Here is a 15,599-nt window from a genome sequence, read left to right as displayed (position 1 = left end):
GTCTGGTGCATGGCCCAGTGGACGTCCAATGCTGTGACACAAGAGGGTGTGGAAGAGGACCTTGAGGAGACCGCTGCCCAGTGGAGTTTTGGTACTAGTGTGCATGTGACACAAACATACCTGTATGGCAACAGGAGCATCTTGAAGAGAAGGTTAAGGAATGGAAGTGGATATATACATGCCTCTGAATTCCTAATAGGCTATGCTCAGCCGGAGGTGAAAAAGAGAAATAGCCAACTTCAAAAGGTGTGTGACTCAACAAACCTACGGAAGGGCAAGAAGGGGAAGATGACTCTCGTTAGTTGTATCAGTAGACCATACCCAAGCATCATACCTGGTGTTGGCGACCCTCTTCTTTTAGCAAAGGACCTGCTACTATATTTTACTTTTTCTCAGCTCGGATTGATAACTAGAGCAGAAGAGGTTAAAAAAGCAGACTAGAGACAACTCCAGCTCCTTGGAGGAAAACTTGAATGCATTACAAACTCTAATGATTTAGGCAAGCAGCAGTTAACTGGAATAGTCCATGATGCAAAGAAGGACCAGGAAGAGGAACTGGTGAAGCGAGCATCAGGCAAAAAACTAGGATGACAATAAGGGCGTGGGGCTGTTATAGAGTTAAGCTGAGACATCGACATTGGAGTATAAAGCAGCAATGCACTAGATGGAGGCTGAACAGGTAGCAGATAGTGGACGTGGTTGCTAAGGTGATGGCATGTTTCATTATTGAAATATAATCCAATTTATAACTGTGGAATGGAGGGTGCAAAGAAGATAAACGTAATACAGTAGGGGGCGGAGTTACCGAGCTGAGAGATGGCCGCATGGTAAGCGAGCTCCTCTTGGACGCCAAGAAATACGCTAAATACTATGCACACAAAGAGCTCCTGGAACTTGTAACAAGTCGGATCATGCCTGGGGTACCTCTGGCACTGTCATCCTGCTGCTCTGTGGCCCTGTGAGATCCTGCTGACATCGTGAAGGACCGAATCGCAACTGGGGCCTAGTGGGCCAAAGCGAAGGCTGAGCACCAGACTGCAGTGCGTAGTTCAGCCGTGACATAGTGCACGCACGCCGGCTAAGTCGAGCCGCGATCGGGCTTGGATGAGGGAGGAATCACCAGCGACTTGAAACGATTGCCCGCTGCGACGGAGCCTCCACTGCCTCCGAAGCAAGTGGCTGGTGCTGTCGGTTGTGGTGAGAGGAAGGAGAAGACTGTAAGTTGCAGACGCGGCGCACCGCCGCCATTGCACTCCAAATTGGGGGGAATGGCGACCATTTTGAAACGACCCCCTGGTGGGAGGCTCAATACCCAAACACCTCAGCCCAAGATACACATCGCTGCCGGCATACATTACAGCGCAGGGAATCGACACGGTGGGAACCCACTCGGATTTTGAGCAGATTGCCCTGATGGATGAGTGTGTTGCCGCGCCGCGGTTTGGCTACTGCTGGTGAGCGCTACGCGACTACACCGCATCGCGGCCTTTTCACTGCATGCCATACGGGGCCCAAGACCGTTTGTTGGCACAGGGTCTGGAAGCGGTGAACCACTTCACGGAATATATGTGCCACAGGAGAAGAATAGCGACGCGTGGGGAACTGTTGTTAGTGACACTGCGATATTGCTCTTGTGAGCTGGGAACTGCTGCACATTGAAGCTACGGCCAAAAAGCGAGTCGCTGTGCACCTCCATATACGGGCCAATCAGGAACAAAGTCATAGCTGTGGACCAAGTGCGTGGTGCTTCGGGACAAACTGAGAGGCCTGGTTGAGGTGAAAGACTACCGGCAAATAGCCTCCTGCCTGCGGAAACATACCCCTGAACTACTGCATTAAAGTTGACACGCATCTGAGTGGAGGTGGCCTCTGTCGCTACACAGGTGGTTCCTACCTGTAGCAAGGCACACAATATCCACGTTGAATCCCTGGGCCTGTTAGATGACTTCTATTGAGTCAGTCTGCGGAGGAGACGACACCGGACACCAGAGGGGCATTGCGAGTAGGTGGTCTGAGACAAGACTGGAGGCAAATTGAGCACACTAAGCGCTAACAGCAGACGGTAGGGAAAAGAGGAGTACCATACACCCGTACTGCTCCTGCACAGGGAAAGGCCCAGCGAGACCATCGGAACAACACTGTGTGCCCCTCGCTGATGCAGAAAGCCTAGCGTGTAACATCTGATTTCCACTGGGGAGGGTCTTTGTTTCCATTCTTCAAGTGCGGACTCTGCCATGACCAGCACTATGGGCAAACCGGATAGAAACCAGCCCAAGCTCAATTTTGATCAGTCCAAAAAAACAACAGAAACCAGCACAGACGATCAACAGCCACCAACGCAGGCGACGGTGTCTGCCAGCAATATCACAAATGGTGATGTGCAGGCCATGTTCTCCACTATCCAAGCTGCCCTCACAAATATTGATGGCAAGATTGACTCTCTCACATACACGATGGACCGTATGTCTGAACGTATGGACCGACATAGGGAGAGGATAGATATTGCTGAAAGTCGAATATCCGAAACTTAGGATGCTCATAACCAAATGGTAACTAAACAGGGTGAGATGGATAAACAACTGGCAGTGTTAACGGCGAAAGCAGAAGATTTAGAGGCGAGATCCCGCAGAAGTAACATACGCCTGATGGGCATAGCAGAAACAACAAATGCAGGACCCATGGAGCAATATGTAGAGCGGCTGCTGATCACTCTTCTGGGCAGGGACAGCTTCTCTGATGTCTTCATAGTTGAGAGTACTATTTTACAGAACAAGGGAACCCAAAGGAATTAAGACGGGGACCTTGGGCAATTTCATGTTATAGAGAACAGTGGTCCCTATTCAGGAGGAATACAGTGTGATAGATAACTATACACTTAGAATAGAATGTATGTCTTTTGTCCAGCCGGACAAGAATTTATTTTCATAGTATTTTTCAAAAGTAGTATCAAATAAATCATTCAAATGACAAGTGGGCATACTGAGAACAACTGTACAGACCCATTTTGGCTTGCCTTTTGGCCAATTCTGTGTTCATTGTTCTGTCTTGTGTTCTGTTGGTCACGGCTGTGCCCACTTGTCATTTGAATGATTTATTTGATACTACTTTTGAAAAATACTATGAAAATAAATTCTTGTCCGGCTGGACAAAAGACATACATTCTATTCTAAGTGTATGGTTATCTATCACACTGTATTCCTCCTGAATAGGGACCACTGTTCTCTATAACATTCATAGTTGAGAGGGCACACAGGTCCTTAGCCCCACCACCACCAACGGGCGCTCGGTCGAGGCCCATTATTGCCAAGTTCTTGAATTATAGGGACCGTGACGTGGCCCTCAAAGGCCTGCGAGCTGGGTGCTTTGAAACATGAGGGAATGGAGATCTCTCTGTATCCTGACTTTACGCCATCGGTACAAGAGGCTAGGAAGAAATTTGATCTGGCCAAAAGGAAGCTTCGGGACCTAAATATCAAGTACGCAATGCTATACCCCTCCAGACTCAAAATAATGGAAGATGGAAAATCCAGAAATTATAATGAACCTAAAGACATTCTGAAATATCTCCAGCAGAAAGGTTCGCAGAGCGCAAGAATGAGGTCTCCAAGAGAGCGACAGGAAGAACAAGCGGCTACATCAGACGTGAAGCACTCAGATAAACGCAGGACAATTGAGGTACTTAAGCGCTATTATATCATACCACGGGGGGCATCCATAGCAGTGAGCCTTCGCCTTATACAGTTTAAATATCTCCATTGGGTTTATTTTACGACGGTTAGGCTCTGGAGGACGGGATTGGTGGCCTCCCCGGTGTGTCTCTGATGCCATCACGAGGAGGGCAATCTACTGCATACTATTTGGAACTGCACTGCCCCAAGCACAATTTTGGCGGGGAGTTTTGTCGTGCCTCTCTGGGGTGCTGGGATGGGACCTCCCCAAAGCTGGTCCTACTACATGTGATGTACGACATAGGAGGGAACATATACAAGCGCCATCTTATGCTACTGGCAAAGAGGGATATCGCTAAAGTGTGGAAGGCTCCGAGGGCGCTGTCGGTATCAGTTTGGAAAACTGGCATGGATTTTTGTGTGGCGCTAGAAATCCCTATCTTTGTGGCCAGGGGGTGCCCGCTTACGCATTATAAAATTTGGTGGCGATGGGCAGAGTATCGAGGCCTGGAGTTGAAACCCGTTTCAGATTGGGGGAGGTGGTTTAGGGGGTTTGTTTCTCATTATTTACTATTGTAACTGTATTTCTCTCAATTTGTCCTATTTTGTTCCAGAAAGTGTCAGTCATTTCTGTATACATCTTCTTTGCATGAGTGGCTGGATGGCAGTGCTCTGCAATATCTTTGTTATTTGACAAATAAAATCTGTTTAAAAAAAAAAAAATGGCTTCGGGGTCTGCTGTCAAATGAGAAGTCTGACCCAGGGGTTGAGTAATCTGAGTGTCAACTGTGTATTTTATTCTACATCTTACTATAGCACTCCTTACACAAGATGTCTGAATGCTTTAGAGAGAACAGCAAGCAGGAGGTGTTCCAAGGAAATCAACTTTGAAGCAGTACTTGAGGGATATCTTGGAATTAATTAAAGAAGCATCTGAAGACATAAGTTTAGAGTCTATTTTGGAATGGTAGGATCTCATCTTAGCAATGCATATCTGCGGGCAAAATGTTTTATAGAGTGGAAGCCGATCTAGAAAAGGATTCTGAAATGGCTAGTTGGGATCTCAGATTTTTCTATTCAAGTATGAGAATTTCTCTGCTTCTGAGGTGTGTTTTTTTTTTTTTTAAACATATTTTATTAGTTGATTGCATACATATTACAGCCCCCTGAGTATTAGGGTCCTCATTGAAATCACATTGCATTATATCACTACAGCAATCTGTTGGCATGTCTGCCGTCCAGCGATACCACAAAATGTTATCCTGAACAATAACAAACTCCCCCTCCCCTTACCCCCCCCCCCCCCCCGTCCCCTGCGTCGCACCATGTCCATATATTCCCCACCCCAGCCTTAAAGTCCTGCTGCCACGTCATGTCCCGATCAGATGGATCCCCCTATCTTCCCCCCAGCCTGACCAGCACCAAATCATCCCCATACATGCTCCTCGTCCTCCACTGGTTGTTCCAGCCACAGCCCCCGGTATTCCACCCACCTTTTCCATATTTTGTAATGTTTGCGTGGACATCCCCGGGCTACAAATATGGGTTGTTCCAGGCCCATACAGAAGTCTAAAAACAGTCGGGCTGGACTGTTCCCATGAGGCACAGGGTCAGACTGATTTGCATATGGCCATGTCTGAACTGGGGTGGCAGAGTGGGCTAAAGAACGGTGATGGATCAAACCCAGATCTGTTGACTGGGTGAGAGTGTTTGATTGGTTCTGATGCTCCGTCCAGGACCACCCTCTTTTGTACCGCTTTGTTCGCCATAAGTTGGCAGGGTATGCTCAGACGTGAGTCCCTTGCTCACTTTGCCACTGGATTCAAGCAAGCCTGGCTGAAGACGGCTGAAATGCCAGAAACCGGTCCTAGGAAGCTTGTTTCCGGTCCAGGGAATGCATGGCTTGGCAGTTCGGGCTGGACTGTTCCCATGAGGCACAGGGTCAGACTGATTTGCATATGGCCATGTCTGAACTGGGGTGGCAGAGTGGGCTAAAGAACGGTGATGGATCAAACCCAGATCTGTTGACTGGGTGAGAGTGTTTGATTGGTTCTGATGCTCCGTCCATCACCACCCTCTTTTGTACCGCTTTGTTCGCCATAAGTTGGCAGGGTATGCTCAGACGTGAGTCCCTTGCTCACTTTGCCACTGGATTCAAGCAAGCCTGGCTGAAGACGGCTGAAATGCCAGAAACCGGTCCTAGGAAGCTTGTTTCCGGTCCAGGGAAGGCATGGCTTGGCAGTTCGGGCTGGACTGTTCCCATGAGGCACAGGGTCAGACTGATTTGCATATGGCCATGTCTGAACTGGGGTGGCAGAGTGGGCTAAAGAACGGTGATGGATCAAACCCAGATCTGTTGACTGGGTGAGAGTGTTTGATTGGTTCTGATGCTCCGTCCATCACCACCCTCTTTTGTACCGCTTTGTTCGCCATAAGTTGGCAGGGTATGCTCAGACGTGAGTCCCTTGCTCACTTTGCCACTGGATTCAAGCAAGCCTGGCTGAAGACGGCTGAAATGCCAGAAACCGGTCCTAGGAAGCTTGTTTCCGGTCCAGGGAAGGCATGGCTTGGCAGTTCGGGCTGGACTGTTCCCATGAGGCACAGGGTCAGACTGATTTGCATATGGCCAGGTCTGAACTGGGGTGGCAGAGTGGGCTAAAGAACGGTGATGGATCAAACCCAGATCTGTTGACTGGGTGAGAGTGTTTGATTGGTTCTGATGCTCCGTCCATCACCACCCTCTTTTGTACATACAGAAGTCTAGGCTGTTCTTCCATGCTGTCACTGATGGAGCTCGAGGCGCCTTCCATGCTTTAGCGATGTCCCGCTTTGCTAGCGTAAGGCCCAGCCGCAGCAAGTGCCGCTTGTATGTATTGCCCCCAATGCCCTCCATGACATGCAGCAGTGCAAATCGTGGCGTTCGTGGGAGCGCCCACCCCAGTACCTCGGACAAGCAAGTAAGCACCCCCCTCCAGAACCGGTCTAAGGCAGGGCAGTGCCAAATAGTATGAAGAAATGTCCCTTCCCCTGGCCACACCTAAGGCAGTCCGGCGTGGCAATCCTACCCGCTCGGAACAGTCTGGCCAGGGTGAAGTAAACCCTATGCAGGTATTTAAATTGTATGAGGCGCAGGCGCATCGCTATAGCCGCTTCCCTCGGAGCCGCCAGGGCCTCTCTCCAGTCTTCCTCATCCAGGGCACCTACGTCAGATTCCCAGTTCCCCCGCGACTTCTGGAGCTTTGTAGAGCAATGAATAACTAGAGCCTGGTAGATCCTGGAGATCTTTTTGGTCTCCAAGTCCCCCATAAAGAGTCTCGCTTCCAACGGACTAAACTCGGGGAGGGATGTCAGTCCCTCCAAATTAGGGGACAGCGCATAACGCAGCTGGAGATATCTATAGAACTGTGATTGGGGCATAGAGAATTCTTTGTAGATCCTGGAATGATTTGAGCGTCGTGTCCCTCATAACGTCTCCCAATGTCGAGATGCCAATTGCATCCCATCCGCGGAAGCCCCTAAGCGCCATCAGGTTTGGGAAGCGCCCATTGTTCCAAAGGGGGGTCTCTTCAGTTAAGACATTCCACCAGCCCATCCGACGCAGTGCCTGCCACCAGATCAAGAAAGCCACACGCGTGGCCGAAGGCATACTGCTGCACACCAGCGCCGAGTACAGGATAGTGTGTAGTGTATTAGATGCCATAAGCAGCCTCTCCAATGCGTATGCCGGGTCTTTCCTATCCCCATACCACCACTCGTTGAGAACAAGGAGGTGCGAGGCCTGATACTAAGACAAGACATCCGAGGACGCAATTCCCCCGCAATATGAGGATAGAAAACATGTACTGAGGGCCACTCACACTTTACCCCCCTCCCACAGGAACTGCCCCAACACTGAATTTACCTGCCGGAACCATTGAGGCAGGATCGGATATGGATGATTTTGCAGCTGGTAGAGCAGCTTCGGCAGCGCCACCATCTTAAATATTGCCGACCTGCCATATAACGTCAGTGGCATTCGGAACCAGGTCTTGAGATCCGAACGGATCCTCTCCCCTACCGGCGCTATGTTACGGTCCCAAGAAAGCGCCGGAGCCTCCGAAAGGAACACCCCCAAGTATTTTAGCCCTCCCACGGCCAGCTGAATATCCCTCGCACCGGGCCTCGAGCTGTCCCCCAGAATCCACAGTGTAGATTTGCGAGGATTCATATAAAGTCCTGACGTTTCCCCAAAGATCTACATGATCCGTAGGAGTCGCGGCCCCGACACATCTAGTTCGGCAAGGAAGAACAGGACGTCATCCGCATATAGTGCGATTCTGTCCGACACCTCCGGGAACCACTCAAAGCCCCTGACCTGCGCATCCATACGCACCCATTCCGCCAATGGTTCCATCGCCAGCGCGAACAGGTATGTGGACAGGGGGCATCCCTGCCTCGTACCCCGCTGTATGGGAAAGACAGGTGATGGCGCCCCCGCCACCCGCACCGTCGCCGTCAAGTCCGTATAGAGGAGCCGGATGTAGGAAAGAAAGCGCGGGCCCAGATTAAGTCGGCGCAGTAAGGCAAACAAGTATACCCAGCTCAGAGAATCAGAGAAATACCACCACTTCTGCGTGTCTCCAGTCTGGAGGGAGTATGCCCCTCTCCCTAGCCTCCTCCACCACAGCCCGGTAATATGGCACCAATTGTGTGTTATAGCATTTGAAAAACTCGCTCGGGAACCCGTTGGGCCCAGGCACCTTCCGTGAATTAAGTTCCCCCAAGGCTGTGCCGAGTTCTTTCTCCGTTAACGGAAGCTCCAGGCGATCCCGCACTTCATCAGACACCGGAGTAGCCGGAGTAGGGGGTATATCAGCCAAGAATTGCTCAACGGTGGCCGCTGGCAGGCATTTCCGGGGGGCATAAAGATCTGCATAATAGGCAGCAAAGCTTTCGGCTATAAGGAGTTGGTCAGTAATCGGTGCCCCTTCATTATCCAATAAGCCCGGGAGGGCCTGGGCGTGAAAGGCGCCCTGGCAGAGCGGATAGATCATTTCCCCAGATTTATCCCCCCACTGATGTATCCTGCTACGTGTCGCCAGCCAAATCTGGCGAGCTTCATCCATAAGAAGGGCTGCACAGGACTGTTGGGCCTGGAGCAGTTGCCTCACCCGCTGCTCTCCTCCCTCTTCCCTGGCATGCCGCTTAAGTGCCTCAACGGAGGCCTCCGCTCGCGTCAGTTCTTCCTTGCGCCTGCTGTGGGCTGCCGAACACCAGGAGATATCCACCCCTCGTAGAGTGGGCTTCAAGGCCTCCCACAAGGACCCGACACTAGACACCGATCCCTCGTTTGAAGTGAAATAGTGGGCAATAGCTTCCCTCATATGTGTACTGTAGGCTGCATTCTGCAGGTGCCACGGCGACAGGTGCCACCGAAATGGCTGCCGCCCTCTGCCAGCTCGAGTGACACTGGAGAGTGATCAGATAAGCCCCAGGGTAGGATTTCTGCTAGCACCACTCCACTAGCCTTCACCGGGGGAATAAATATGTAGTCCAGCCTCGAGAAGGTGGCATGGACCGCCGAGAGGTACGTGTATTCCCGCCTATCCCCGTGAGTCCACCGCCAAACATCAATCCAGTCAAGACTAGCCACTAGGGAGCTTAGTTTCGTGGAGCTCCCCTCCTCATACCTTCCTCCCCCCCACTTCGATCTCTGGCCTGGTCCATAACATCGTTCCAGTCTCCTCCCACTACAGAAAGCATTTCCGGCATATCCGCCCAAAGGGCCAGTACCTTCTCTACAAAAGACCACTGCAAGGGGGGGAGGGACAGACACACTACCCAAAATCATGGGGACCTTCCCCACCGTACCCCTAATAAAAAGATAGCGGCCCTGCGGGTCAATCCACTGTTGTGCGTGTACATATGGGGCCCTACGATGGAATAGTATCGCCACCCCTCTGGATCCCCTCGCATATCCTGCGTGAAAGATCTGTTGGCACCCATAGCGCTGCAGACATGGAGTCTTCGTACCCAAGAGATGCGTTTCCTGCAGCATAAGGATATCCGCCTGTGCCCTTTTGGCCTGATGTAATATTGTCCCCGCTTAATTTTGTCAAGGGCCCCCCCTCACGTTCCAACTTACAATTCTGAGGGTACCTGCGACTCCTACGTCCCTTGACGTTGCGCTAGCCATAGGGAAGGGACCCCATCTCCCTCACCAGTAAAGAGCTGTGGCTGGATGTAAGAATAAAGTCAGGGGCCCACAATAGAAGTGCGACGCGAAACCTGTAACAATTCCCCCCCAACAATCCCCCCACCCCATACCTCAATAACTCTGAAGCATCTGTCTCGGTGGGGCAGATACCCAGATCCCAACGGGGGAAATGGCACCGCACCATCCAATGGATCCCCAACTCACAGCCCATGGTCCTTGGGCCAAATCTCAACCAGAACAAGTCCAGCAGAAAATCAGCCCACTCCTTACCTCCCCCAACCATTACAGTCCAAGTAAGTACATTGAGGGCCAGGGAGACCACACCCACCCCTTACCAACCCCAAGCATCAGTATATCAAAAATCAGTGTCCATGCTCCGGGCCTCCCCCCGCGGAAGCCCCACCAGAACGCCTCCTGGATCGTGACTGCCTGTCACCCAACCGTTGCTGTCTCTTCAGATCTTTCCGGGCCACCTCTCCGGAGGAGGAATCCGACTCCCTACTGGGCGGCGGGGGAACTCGTATCCGCACAGTCTCGTCAGTCCACTTGAATACTTCCTCCGGGGTATCAAAGAAGTGAGTACGGGATTGGTACACCACCCGTAGGCGAGCCGGGAATAGCAAGGCATATGGTAGCTTAGGTTCTCGCAGCCTGGCCTTCGCTGCCATGAAAGATTGTCGCTGTTGCTGCACTAGGCGGGAATAGTCTGGGAATATGGATATGCGCACATTTTCATACAGCAGCGGTTCTTTAGCCCGGGCTTGTTTCAAAACTGCATCGCGATCGGAATAGTTCAGAAATCGTGCTATCACCGGCCGCGAGCGCGCACCCGGCGGCGGCTTGTGCATCAGTGCCCGGTGGACCCGCTCCACCACGAAGCAGTGGGACATCGTATCCGGCGGTAGCCAGCTGTCCAGCCACCGCGCAAGGAAGCGTTCCATATTGCCCGCCTCGCAGCCCTCCGGAAAACCCACAAACCTCAAGTTGTTCCGTCGGGCCCGTCCTTCTGCATCTTTCACCCGAAGCGCCAATCCCCGCTGAATCTTTTCCATGGTCTCCATTTTATGCTTCAGCGTGGTAACATCGTCCTCCACCCCTGAGATCCGGGTCTCCGCTTCTGTGATGCGAGACAGTGTTGCGCAGGTCCTGGCGCAGCAGCGTGACTTCCGACCCAACTGCCCCAATTTTGGCATCGAGCATGTCCCTGGATTGGGTTATGGCTGCCATGAGGGCCGTGTTGTCCGGGACAGTCTCTGGCGGTCCCCCAGCCGTGCCAGCCGCCACCCCGGGCCCAGTGAACTTATCGATAGGGCCATGGCAAGCGGAGCCACCGCCCTTGTCTCTTGTCATGGCCTCTTCTGGGGACCTCCCATGTGGGCCAATCGCGGCAAGGCCAATCGCCGGAGCAGCGGCCCCGGGCCCAATGAATTACCCCGAGAGGTCTAAGCCCACCGACTCAATCCAATCCTACCGACTGCTGGGTGGCCGCACCGTCCGCCGCCAACGCCGCCCGTCCAGGAGCTTCGAGTCCGGCCGCCCTCAATGCGGCGATCCACCAGGCCCAGTGCCTAGATTCCCCGCCTCTCCTCACGCGGGCCGAACGTGCCACCGATTTCACACCGCCATGGTGTTCCGGCGAATCCCTGGGACCACCTCTCGTGTGTCGGGGGCCTGAGCGCCGACACACCCCGCTCCTCCGTCAAGGGGCCGCCCTCCGGTCCACCGTACTCATCACACTCTCCTCACCTATGCGGTCCAGCCAGGCCGGCGCTCGTGTCCATGAGGGGGCCCCCCGGCCCGCAGCAGGTTTCAGCCCAAGCATGGATGGCCTCCTCCACGTAGTTGGGGACCGGACCCCGCCAGTCACCGCTGCCGCAGCCTACAACTCCAAGGGGGCCCCTGCCGTCTCCGCTCTGGGCCGTCCCTCTGCTTCTCCTGGCTCCCGGCCGCTGAGGAGTGGCTGGGGGGGGGGGGGGGGGGGGGGGGAGGAAAGGTTCCGATGAAAAGGACGCGAATCCTTCTGCCGCTGTGTCTCCCAGCGCTCCCTCACCGCCAGCTCTCAGTGTGCTATCTCCGATTTCGAGGGCACGTCCCCTGTACTGGGCCCGCCGCCACTCTCTCCAGATGTCCGGCCGGCCCCACGTAGCTCTCCGTCCGGCTCCCATGGACGTGGCCGGCCCTGCTTATGCCTCTTCAGTGTCTCACAGGCTGCCAGCCCTCAGCGCCGCTCCCATCTCCTTTCGTCCGGCCCAGCACTAACAGTTTCGCTTGGAGCCGGACACACCGCTACCCGCCACCTCCAGGGGCCTCCCGGATGCCGCACTCGATTCCCCGGCTTCGATGATGCTCCAAGGCCCCAACTCGCGCGAATCCGCTGCCGATCGCGCGCCCGGACGCCCGCCGGAGCTCCACCGGGTGTCCGCTCGGGGGGGTATCGTGCCCACACCCCCTTCTGGCAGGATAGTTGGTTGGGGGAGTCAGGCTATTACAGGATATTGCAGCGGGCTGGACGGTCTTGCCTAACTCGTGTCCGCCATTACGGCTCGCTTGGCCACGCCCCCCTTCTGAGGTGTTTTTGCCACTTAAGATGTCTTTGGCAGAGTGCAGATAGTTTGGATGAGGGCAGTGGACATCTTTAAAGGTTAAGCATGCCAATTTGATCTGAATTCTGGCCTCAATGGAAATCCAGTCTCTCAAGACTAGTGATGTGGTTGAATTTGAGAGTGTCAGAGATTAAGTGAATGACTGAAGAACTGGTTTGATCAGGACCACAGAGGATTTCCTGACTCCAAAGAGAACGGTATTCTCTTTGTTGATTAGGCAGATTACTAAGGATTGAACCACCTGCTGGAAGTTCGTTGAAAATAGGTAAATATGAGTTGTTTTGTTTTGTGAGATAAGGGATGCGGATTTAGCCATATGGTTGATCGATGATGTCAATAATGGAGCTGGATAGTGGGATCTATTCAGATGCCCAGTAATTACAGTTCTGGTCAAAGGAGTGGGTTAATACCAGCTATTTGGGGGTACTGTAGACATTAATTGTTTAGTTTGTAGTACTTTTGTTTCTGTAGTAGGATGAAGTCTCTTTTATCTGGATTTAATTTGAAGAAGTTGGCAATCCTCCAGTATTGTAGTTTTACTTAAAAGGTATTTGAAAGGTGAATGTCCTGAAGTCAATTGTTTTCCTGCTATATCGGAGTGTTGTCAACATATTGGTGTATTAAAACACCTAAACCTTTCATCAGATCCTTCAATTGTTTAATGTAGAGTTAAAGAGCTTGGGTGCAAGGATGTAACCTTGAGGCTCTATGTGTGTGTGTGTACTATTATGATGCATACCTCTAACCGCAGATTCCTTGCCATATGAATATTCCCCCAGGCTTCAAACCAGATCCAGGCAATCAAAAGCAGTACTTCTAACCGCCGGTAGGTGGTGTTGGTTACTTCGCACTAATGTCTTCTGCTTCAGAAATTACAAGCGGGCCGCATATAAGCTCCACCGAAGGACACTGACCTTAGTTCCTTTCTTTCTGCTCCTTCAGATGCAGCTCCGTAACTCTACTCTTCTTGTCTTTGGTCAGTATTTTTCATGAAAAAAATCCTTTTTACCAGTGTGTAAAGGAAGAAATAACCCTCCCATCAACCCCTCCACCCCTCCCCCCCCCAAACGACAAGGTTTAAACCTTGTAGGGACTGTCACAAATAAATGTCTGAAGTAAACAAAAAAGTGATGGATAGAATGCTTGAATTCATCTTAGCCACTAGTCATTACTCTGGCCACTTCCTGAGTCCACTGTTATTTTGCACGTCATGCCACCTCAGTTTAGATATTTGACCCAATCAGTCTTGACCTTGCTACACTGGGAACAGTCCAGCCTGAACTGCGAGGCCAATATCTCTGAATCGGAACAAAGCAGCCCAGGACATGTTTCTGACACTTATTAGGGCTCATCAGTTGGATTGCTTGTGTTCCGGTTCAGAAAGGACCTGTCTTGGCAGTTGGGGTTGGACTGTTCTCACTGCAGCAGGACCAAGACTGTTTGCATATAGTTCGGTCTAATATGAGGTGGCATGGTGGTCAAAAGAACGATGGGTTGGAATGCTACCCTGGGCGATTGCCAGTGTTTAGACTTAATGCTAGCATCACCCCATCACCTTTTGTATGTTTAATGTACCACCATAAACCAGGGAATGTCCAAACGTGGGTCCCTTGCTCGCTGTGCCTTTGGAACCAAGCTACACCTCACTGAAGAGACTCAATCAATGCAAAACTGCTCTTGGATTGCTTATATTCTGGTTTAGAAAGTACTTGATTTGATAGTTCGGGCCGAACTGTTCCCATTGGAGCAGGATCAAGACTGTTTTGCATGTGGTTGGGTCTAATCTGAGGTGGCATGTTGGGCAAAAGTTTTGCCACCCGAGTGATTGATAATAGCTAGACTTATTGCAAGCATCCTCCCATCACCTTTTTTATGTTTGATCTACAAATATGTCAGACTGTCACAATAAATGCCTGTGGTGCCGGGTGTCAAAGTACAGCTCTAGGGCCTGTGATGACTGTGGCCAGATGGACCTGAAGGTTATACGGGACAACAAGGTGAAACTTTGTTGCTAATCATCTGAAGACTTTGCCATGACAGGTCTATCTCGAAAGGTAGGTCCAGTTCCCACTCCCGAACTAATTCACGCCGGAGATCTTCATCTGGTTCAAAGTCTTTAAGTAAGTCCATAAAGAACCATAAGAAGTTAAAGCCCATCAAAAGTTGTTGACCAGAACTTTTTTTTAATTCTTCTTCACCACACAAGTCTGAATCGTTCAGCTTGGCTCTACAGGCCTTAACTTACAGGCACCTCCAATTTCTTTTCAAGTGGAGATAGACAAGGATCAACTTAAATTTTTTTTTTTTTTTTACCAGGCAGAATGTGAAATGTTGGGACCTTCCCGAAATGGCGAGAAAGAATTTTCAGTTCCTGGCACAACACATTTCTCTACGCTTTTCCTCCTATTCCCTTGATCTTTCAATGCCTCATGACACTCAGGAGAACCTCTTGTAGTATGACCCTCTCTGCATCAGTTTGGTCAGTCCCAATATGGTACTCAGAACTGCTGCACGTTTTGTCTAGCTCCCAAGTCTGGGAGCCCAGAAGAAGTTGCTGAACAGGAAAAATGATCACATTCTCTATCATGACAAGTCGGAATCATACAGTTTGGCTCCTTAAGTCTTAGATTACAGATTACAAGCATTTTCTACAAATTAATTGAAATTTTACAGCAGTTCAGAATTGTTTCTGCAAACAGGAAATACTCAAAGATGGAAAATATTTTGTCTGGTGTATAATAATAATGAGCTTTAAGACTTTTCCCATCTCTGTTTTTACTGTACTTCTTCAGCCATTGATTATTATTATCGTTAAAACAGTACAGAATTTTTGATCGATTCAACACTTACGTTTAAGGAAATTTTGAAAGGTCTAAACGTGATAAATCCTTCGCTGCACTATCTCTTACCTAAAAGGGAGCTGAACATAGTTTGGAAGCTAATGTCTACACAATTTGATCCTTTTCGATGTTAGAAAGCAGATTTCCTACTAGCCATTTGATCAGTCAGAAAAGTCTGAGATCCAAGCTTTTACACACACATTCTTGAAAATGTGTTTGTCCCTATTATCTACAAAATATTTCTTTCCAAACCACTCCCTGAAGCACAGTGGATCAGCACACACTGGATATT

The 15,599-nt window shown here is 50.9% G+C and overlaps 1 protein-coding gene across 3 annotated transcripts in view; it reads left to right on the top strand.

Moving 5' to 3' along the window:
• Window positions 1–15,599, top strand: part of CPLANE1 (ciliogenesis and planar polarity effector complex subunit 1) — a 2,680,747-nt gene that overhangs the window by 154,861 nt on the left and 2,510,287 nt on the right. The window lies entirely within an intron of this gene.

The sequence above is a fragment of the Triturus cristatus genome, chromosome 2_1, assembly GCF_964204655.1.
Source record: "Triturus cristatus chromosome 2_1, aTriCri1.1, whole genome shotgun sequence".
NCBI lineage: Eukaryota > Metazoa > Chordata > Amphibia > Caudata > Salamandridae > Triturus > Triturus cristatus.
This window is presented reverse-complemented; position numbering and strand designations above follow the sequence as displayed.